Source organism: Cicer arietinum, chromosome 4 (genome assembly GCF_000331145.2).
Source record: "Cicer arietinum cultivar CDC Frontier isolate Library 1 chromosome 4, Cicar.CDCFrontier_v2.0, whole genome shotgun sequence".
NCBI classification, from domain to species: domain Eukaryota; kingdom Viridiplantae; phylum Streptophyta; class Magnoliopsida; order Fabales; family Fabaceae; genus Cicer; species Cicer arietinum.
The window spans coordinates 65,340,778-65,351,070 of NC_021163.2; positions in this window are offsets into that span (position 1 = coordinate 65,340,778).

Here is a 10,293-nt window from a genome sequence, read left to right on the forward strand (position 1 = left end):
TTTTATTTTATTAATAGAATTTTCTTTTTATTATTATTATTGTTTTTTTATTATAATAATTATTAAAAGTTATATAATAATATTAAATTAATTATTTTAATTATTTATAACAATAATTTGTATTTTTTAATGTTATAATTATTTTTAAAATATTTAATAATAATAAATATAATATATCTAATAATAAATAACAAAATTCAACAATAAAAGAATATATAATATTAAAATAAAAGTATTTTTATTTTATTAAATAATAAAATTATTTTTATTTTATTAATAAAATTTTCTTTTTATTATTATTATTAAAATTATTATTATTATTATTTTTATTATTATACTAATTATTAATATACCCATTATTATTATTAAATATAATAAATATATTATTTTATCCACCAAAAATTCAAAAAAAAAAAAAAATAACAAGTGGGAGGTAGCATCCCCAGGATGCGACCATGTGTTGCAGTTAAAAAAATTCTCTTTCAAGAGGTCGCAGCCCCAGGATGCGACTTGCTTCTGGGGCAAAAAAGTAGGGCAGATTGGTATATTCATTTCAAAGTAGGGTATATTGGTATTAAAAAAAAAAAAGAGGATATTATTATAAAAAACCCCACACTTGCATATTAAGGATCTAGAAAAGCATTTAATTTTCTAGTTTAATTTTATTTCACAACAACTAAAATATTTCTCAAACAAAAATAATAGATAATCTTATCTAATTGTCTTAAGGTTATAATAGATTAATTAGATTCTTCAAAATACCCTTCATTAGAATTTAAATCATCGTAAAAATAAAATATGCTTTTGAAAAGGGAAATGAAATCAAAAGGAGTTAAGGCTATCACTAATAAGAGTGAAAATAGATTAAATTCAATGAAGTAATTTAATATCTAAGTTTGATCAAGTCAAAAAAAAAATTAAAATATAAGTCTGACATGTTAGTATGCTACCTATTAATAGATATATTTTTTATTAACTTCCTTAAATAATTTAATCTTTTTTTGGATAAGTTAATGAGTTAATAGACAAAAAGATTAATGTATATTTTAATATCTAATAAGATGTCGTAGATAATTTAATTTTATATAATAATTTAATTTGTATAAATTTTATTTGATAAATATATATTTAAATGTCAATATTGATATAGGATTGCATGTTTAAATTATATAAAAGATGTTATCAAATTTATAAATTAATTAGAAAACTAAACAATTTAATATAATAACAACAGTAACTTATTTGTATTTACTTAAATATCTTAGTATGATAAATAAATAAAATTTCGAACACTTATAACCTGACTGTTTTAATTAAATAAACTTATAAAAAAATATTTTGTCTATTTACAAAAAGTTTATCTAATGTAAACTAAACCATAAATCAATCTATGAATCAATTTGACCTATTTCTAAAGCTTTTAGGTAATTTCTATCGAATAACATCAGTAATAAATGAAATGTGTGAAAATATTAAATGTTATCTTTATATTAGTTATTTATTATTTCTTTTGGTTTTAAATACAAATAAAAATATTTGTATTTTACATTATTAAATATATAAATTTAATTATTTTTAGTACTTTATTTTATAATAACATTCGTAAATTTTTTTTTTTACAAGAACATTCAAAAATTAACTTAATCAGTTAGTACAAATTTTATTCTATAATATCTGTGACACCCTAAACTCTAAAATAATATATAATAATTCATACAAGAATTTTTAAAGATTTAATTCGCAGCGGATAAGGAAAATTTGTTTTTAAGAAAATAAAAACTTTTATAACTAATTTAGGATATCACAATTCTCAAAATTAAAAAGAAAAAATTTAAACTTTTTCCACTCATAAAACAATGCAATCCCCATAAACTTGATTTAACTATAATTTCTTAATTCCAAAAGTTTACTTGTACTTATAAGATTTTCATCTTAAAAGTTGTTTCGAATTAAAGAAATAAAAATACACTTATGACTCTCATTCCCATTATCACCTATCAGAGCGGAGCTTCTTCCAAACCTGAACTTCAAGACTCATTAACCTATAATAACTGCAATTTTGCAAACGCATGGCCAAACCAGTCAAACACAAACAACGAAGGGGGTGAGTTTCGAAATCATGTTAATAGTATAATATAAGTAAGAAGAACACGCAAACAATCATAATAGACTGTATCATAATCACAGTACGATATATCAAAATATTTAAGTAAATAGTATTATATTACAACATCAAAGTCACTCAAGTAAAATAATCATCTCATTATAATATGTATCAAATCATCTAAGAGTAATTATTATTATTTTTGAAATACATCAATCACCACAAAACAATCACAAGGAAATGCAATGCTATGCTTGAGCTTAGACTCTACTACACAATGTGGTACCATTCTAACTCTGAAGTACTTGGTTAGGAGGCTTGATACTATGCCACCATCTCGGTAGACGGACAATTCAAATTGGCCATGTCCTCATAGATCCCCTCAACTCAACCCGAGAGACATATACGCTACAGTCGAGGTAAACGTGTGTTGCATGGTAGCTCCCAAATACCTCCACCCGAATACCTCCAAGGTCTAACAATCTTGCCTTAAGACTCAACAGCAGACCGCCACGATCAGGCTCATTCAGTTGTACTTCCCCGGAATCACTAGGCTTGTCAGGCACTACCTATATGATGACAAAATAATCTCCACTTCACAAACTCTCAATATTTATTTTCTCCCCTCGTTGGCCTATGATACTCCATTAAGACCGTCATCTCAACACAAATTGGAATCAAAATTATTTCACCACTATAGGGTTACTTCAATATTCTCATCACGAATTCACAATATCACTATCATTAATCATATCTCATCACGTAAACTTATCACAATTTTATAGAATCACTATCATCAATCAAACATCTTCATTATCATTACATAAACTTATCACATATTTATATCATAAATCACACATCATCATCATCAAATAAACTTACATTATACACTGCATTCACATAAACTCATTTAATCAAATATATGCACCAAATTCATTTGAAATCAAATGTCACAATGATATCAAATATCACAATAATATCAAATATCACATTAATTAATTTATTCCCTATTTTTATAAATATTCCCTATCAAATATTCACAACACCTTATAAATATTTTTATTCCCTATTTTAATCTCACAATTTTCTTATTTGCACATTAATTAATTTATCGCTCAAAGGGCTACTGCTGTACGTAGCGAGCCCCAGATGAATCATTGAGAAATACGGTTTTTCCGTTCATCTCACAATATATTATATTATACTCATGAATTCAGACGCTCTCTCACCCCTTACCTTATTTTGACACTTTCACACATGAGTACGATTCCTTGAGAAAACAATCTTTGTTCTTTGACTTTTTGTCCTTCAATCTATCTAACTCGACAGTGTATGGGTAAACGTCAAAAATAATTTATGAGAAAATACTCTAAAAACTAAATTTCGAAATTCGGTTAAGGAAAATTACCATAAATCAGAAAACCAATCAATGGATAATATAGCCACTTTTCACAAGATCGTTTTGGCATTGGTTTCACTCAAATCAGACTTACGGTGAAGAAGAACGGTGCAAAATAAAGAATTATGTAAACGGAGAAATCGGGTATTTTAGGGAGAAAATGGAGTTGTTAAAAATATGGTAAATTGTGTTTAATTGATTAGTTAAATGAGTTAAAAAACATACTGAAATTTGGACGAAAACGGAGAAACTTTTCTGAAACAGTTATCGATCGCCGGTGTCAAACGATAGGTTGTTGTTGTTGGGATTCCTAGTTGGTTTCAGAACTGCCCGTCCAATTCCCTTTTTTTGTTTTTTTTTTATTTGTTTGTTTTATTTTATTAACAATTAGGGTTGGTAAAACGCATTGGTCCCTTTATTCATTTTTAAATAAAATCAATAATTACTAAAACTAATGTTTTAACATTTTTTTAACATAATTTAATTACTAAATATTGCTAATATTTCCAAACTAATATTTTATAAAATAAAGTAATTAATCTTTTAAAATATATTAATAATCAAAACTCTCATATTTAAAATAATCACCCTAATGATACTTTTTAAAAAAAAAATACTCACATTAAAATACTATCATCATTAGAGAATATTAAAAATTATAAAATAAATAAGTATAAAAACAGCAATTTATATTAATTACTAAATCATACTATATATATATATATATATATATATATAATCACAATATCATAATAAGTATATAAAAATAAAGAAAATCAAACACGATATTACCACTATCTCAAGATAATTATTTATAAAATAAATAATTAAAATAAAATATATTTAGAATTAAATAAATATAATTAATTATACATTTAATATTAGTCAAACGCATAAAAGAATGTTATATTAATTGGGTGCGCGTATATACACGTATAACCGCATAAAATCTTATTCTTCAAAATATTACACTAAAATAATATTACTTTTTAAAAAAAATATGTAATATAATAAAATAAAATATTTATTATTTATATCGCTCATTTAATATCATGTGTATCAAACTAGCACCTCATAGAAAAAATTCATATAACGAAAATTAATCACAGAGTTTATTAACATATATATTATAATAATTTTAACATCAAATTAATTATTTAAAATCCTATTTAATTAATAAAATAGTATATCATAAAATTTAGGGTGTTACAATTCTCCCCTCGTTAAAGAAATTTCGTCCTCGAAATTTGAAGTGAACAACAACCGAACTGTTCCACCCTAAAGATTCAAACTTAGTCTATAAACATATTTAAGGTATTCATTACTTTTTTTAAGCACAATATGTCCAAAAATCAATTAGTTTAGCATAATCAATTAAACACATCATATTCAACAACAACATACCACATTCAATTGCATCAAATAACACATATATCAAATACGCTTTCAAGTTCAACTAATTTCTCAAACAATATTGTATCAGTTTTACTCTCTTTAAAGAATGTCTAAATCCAAACATTATTTGCTCTACTGGTTTCACAAAAGTTAGACATTTAGAAAAACATTTAAAATATTTCACACCTTCAAGAATTACAAATAGAAATGCATATAACAACTCAATGACATACAATCACTTAATCTTTAAAAAAATTGGGTGTATAATGATAGCGAAATAAGATAAATATTTGCATATATAGTCAACACACTCAAAGTCCAACTTAAATTTCAAAGTCTTATAAACAAAATTCATTTATAGAACTCATACAATAGATTTAGTCCTTATGAAATGAGAGAATACAGAACAAATAAGATACTAACACAATATTCTTATTCATTTTAAGCAAATTAGTTAGAAGATCAAACATACTTATTTGAATGTTTAATTTAAGTACACACCACTATCTTAATATTCACGTCACGTAATCAGTTATTAGCATTCAACATTGATGTCACATAAGACTCATAATCACTTAAAGTTGTATTAGAGATGAACACCTAACTATTTCCAAAATAAAATTAGCAAATATTTATAACAATGGGTTATTGTTGCATCTTTTATCGACAATGAATCATCGGGGTAGCTAGTCCCTCCTAATCATGTAGTCAACTACTTAAGGTAACCATAACTGTAGTCATTCAAATTCAAACATGGATAATTAAAAGTGTCATTAACGTGATTAAGGAGTGCGAAGGCGGCGCCACAACTCCTACTCCTTACTTCAAGTTAAAAACTCATTTAATTACACCTTTCTAGTAATTTATTTGTAATTTACAACTAGTTACAACAACAAAATAAAGTACACTTGCATCAATATGAATCACCAATCAAAATAAGGAAATATAGAATTATTTCACTTTTATACACACTCAACTACTCTATACACCATTCTCAAATTCTCAACACTTAGAATACTTGAAACACAAACACTTTCACATTCACCTAATCATGTATACATGCGTATAACTAATTTAATAATTGACATCATGATGTAGAATATTCTCATAGCAATCAAACAACTACAAATTTATCAAAATTAAAGTATTAATTAAAAAAAAATTGAATCAATCTTTAACATTTAACAATAATTGAAACAAATATTTTTCAATTAGCATGTAAAGTAAGCAACTATTTTTACTCGAAGTTAATATAACAATCATAAAACTAAAATGAATTTCGTAGTACATAAATCATTTTAGTGGTAAACCAATACTCTAAAATTTGATTTCTAACACTTAAACTATTTTAAAAGGACTAATGCTTTAATACCATAAAAGAATTTTCTTCAAAATTTCAAACTTTTCCTTGGATTACTTCTTAATCAATCTTACGATTTTTTTTTCAAAACTATTTTAAAAATCAATAAGATTACTAAAAATTCACCAATACCTTAACCACCAAAATACCTCTCAAAATATTTAAGAACTCTTAAAATCATTTTATTTTCAACCTATATTTTGAAATCAAATCAAATCATGTATATAAAATTTGATACAAAATTTTCTAACTCACAAAGACTTCTAAAATAGTTATATTTTTTTTCCTGATTTTTGAAAACTATTTTTCCAACAAATCTTCTAGATTTTTATTTTTATTTTTTTAAAAGCACCACATAGTAAAACTTGGCGTAAATTATTTTTCTCTTGGCGTAAATAAAATCGTCATATATATATATATATATATTAAGAATCAACACAACTCCAACACAATCTAATTCTTTAAAATAAGTCAACAATAATTCACACATAAAATATTTCCTTTTATAAAATAAATCAAATTTAATCCCTTCACAATTCTTTGTTTCTAAAAGTCTAACAATAAAAATTTCAACAACCTTGAATATTCAAGAATTACTATTGCTAATAATATGAATTTTATACTATTTCAAAATCATGACGAATGTCTTAAATTGATTTCAAAAGCAATATAAAAACATTAATCATTTAGATACAACCATCAACACTTTCAAGTGATTTAAAATTAAATTTCCCGCTTTAAAATCAATTTTTTTTTTAACTTTTTTTTCATTCTCTTTTATAATTAGTAGACATTTTATCATTTGATATTTTCGTTTCTTTTAGTACCATTATAAATCACTCTTGAGTTCTTAAAATATAAAGCTCTAACATCAAGTTAAACTTTAGTGAGTTCATAATATCATAAATTATTAAATCAATTATTTCAAACAAATATCTCAACACACTCACGATTCAATATTCACATCAACCCCTCTAAACCAACATAACAACAAATCCTTTTTATTTTCTAAACAAGGACACGTAGTAAAATATGATATAAATTTTCATCTATTTTAAATATTACATAAAATCAAATCAACAAAAATTCAACTCCATTTAATTTCTTTAAAATAATCAAGAGTAATTCAAACAAAAGTTATTTGCATTTTACAAAATAACTTAACATTAATTACTTCAAATGTCATTTTTCATTTTTTTTTATTTAAAAAATCTAAGGTCTAACAACCTCTAATATTCAAGAATTAATATTATTAATAATATGAATTCCCTAATATTTCACAACTACTGCTAACATTATAAATTGATTTCATTAGCAAGATCAAAACTTCAATAATGACCCTAAAGGCAAGGTCTATCAATCAATAACTAGTATTACGTCGATTAAATTAACAATTTCAAAAATACAGCTAGTCAATTAAAAAAATTATTAATAGCTATCCACCGTAACAAGGAGCAAATAATCAAATTTAAAAACACAAACCAAAAGTTCAATCAAAAGGTAATTAACATAATTATGTCAACAATTCAAATTAACTCAAATCTGAACAAATACACAATAAACACAAACAATCAAACAATTAACGGTTAACAATTATCTTCAAAAATAAGAGAATCAACAACAAAACAAAAATAAGCAAGTACTTAACAATTAACAACAATCTTTCAGGAATCATGTATTGCAATAGAAAAATACATAGCACTTAACACAAGTATAATAAGTAAGCATTTCAACACATAAATGGGAGCACGAGTCAAAACAATTGACTCAAGGTTGATAATTCTAACTGACATATAACTCACTCGGTCTGATTGGACATACCTGCTCTGATACCACTAATGTGACAACCTAAACTCCAAAATAATATATAATAATTGATACAAGAATTTTTAAAGTTTTAATTCGCAACAGATAAGGACAATTTGTTTTCAAGAAAATAAAAACTTTTAAAACTAATTTAGGATATCACAATTCTCAAAACTAAAAAGAAACAATTTAAACTTTTTCCACTCATAAAACAATGCAATCCTCATAAACTTGATTTAACTATAATTTCTTAATTCCAAAATTTTACTTGTACTTATAAGATTTTCATCTTAAAAGTTGTTTCGAATTAAAGAAATAAAAATACACTTATGACTCTCATTCCCATTATCACCTATCAGAGCGGAGCTTCTTCCAAACCTGAACTTCAAGACTCATTAACCTGTAATAACTGCGATTTTGCAAACGCATGGCCAAACCAGTCAAACACAAACAACAAATGAGGTGAGTTTCGAAATCATGTTAATAGTATAATATAAGTAAGAAGAACACGCAAACAATCATAATAGACTGTATCATAATCACAGTACGATATATCAAAATATTTAAGTAAATAGTATTATATTACAACATCAAAGTCACTCAAGTAAAATAATCATCTCATTATAATATGTATCAAATCATCTAAGAGTAATTATTATTATTTTTGAAGTACATCAATCACCACAAAACAATCACAAGGAAATGCAATGCTATGCTTGAGCTTAGACTCTACTACACAATGTGGTACCATTCTAACTTTGAAGTACTTGTTTAGGAGGCTTGATACTATGCCACCATCTCGGTAGACGGACAATTCAAATTGGCCATGTCCTCATAGATCCCCTCAACTCAACTCGAGAGACATATACGCAACAGTCGAGGTAAACGTGTGTTGCATGGTAGCTCCCGACATTTGGAGTGCTACCTCCAAGTCACCTAGGAATTCCCCACCTGAATACCTCCAAGGTCTAACAATCTTGCCTTAAGGCTTGACAGCAGACCGCCACGATCGGACTCGTTTAGTTGTACTTCCATGAAATCACCAGACTTGTCAGGCCCTACCTATATGATGACAAAATAATCTCCACTTCAAAAACTCTCTATTTATTTTCTCCCCTCGTTGGCCAATATACTCCATTAAGACCGTCATCTCAAACACAAATTGGAATCACTATTACTTCATCAACTATGGGGTTATTTCAATATTCTTATCACAAATTTATATCATCACAATCATTAATCGCATATCATCATAATCATATAAACTCATCATCAATTTATAGCATCCTATCATCAATCATACCTCATCACATAAACTTATTACACATTTATAACATCACAATTATCAACCATACATCATCATCATCATTGTCACAATATATTATCACAATGCATTCATGTTTTATTATCACATCAAGTAAACTCATCTAATCAAATATAAACATAAAATTCATTCGACACCCAATAACACAATAAAATAAATTAATAATCAACACCTTAAAAATATTTCTATTTTATATTTTAGTCTCACAATTTCCATATTTTAATATTAATTAATTTATCCCTCAGAGGGCTACTGCCGTACGTAGCGAGCCCTAGATGATTCGGAAATACGGTTTTCCCATTCATCTCACAATATATTATACTCATGAATTCAAACTTTATCTCACCCCTTACTTTATTTTGACGTTTTCTCAAACACATAAATCAATGAGACTTTTCAACAACAAGCAACTGCAGATGGACAACGTACAACGAAAGAATCCGAATAAACGGTGAAATCACAAAATTTCTGAGACACTGCTTATAAATTATGCAGAGCATAAAAATCAATATTTAATAATTAATAATAATTTTACGAGCAAGAATAGAGTCAAAATGATGAGTAAAAAAAATTGTAGAGAATGTCTTACCGATTTGTCAGAGTGCCGGAAGAGTTTGACATCAACTTTAACAAAAAAACACAATCATTAGTGTTTCTTAAATGTTTCGACGTGAAAGATACAAAATGTTTGTTGTTTCTTTAAACTAAGGTCTCAAAGCTTAAATCACAAGGACATCTGCCATAAAACCCAAATTATGACTGGAGTTTGGGGTCCAAATCGTCCAAAAAGTTGTGTGATGCTTGCTAATATCAAATATCCCGACGTAGCATCAATTGTTGAAGAAGCTTCACTACGCCAGAAATGACATTTAACAGCGCCCATTTTACAGCGCTTTCTAAACACA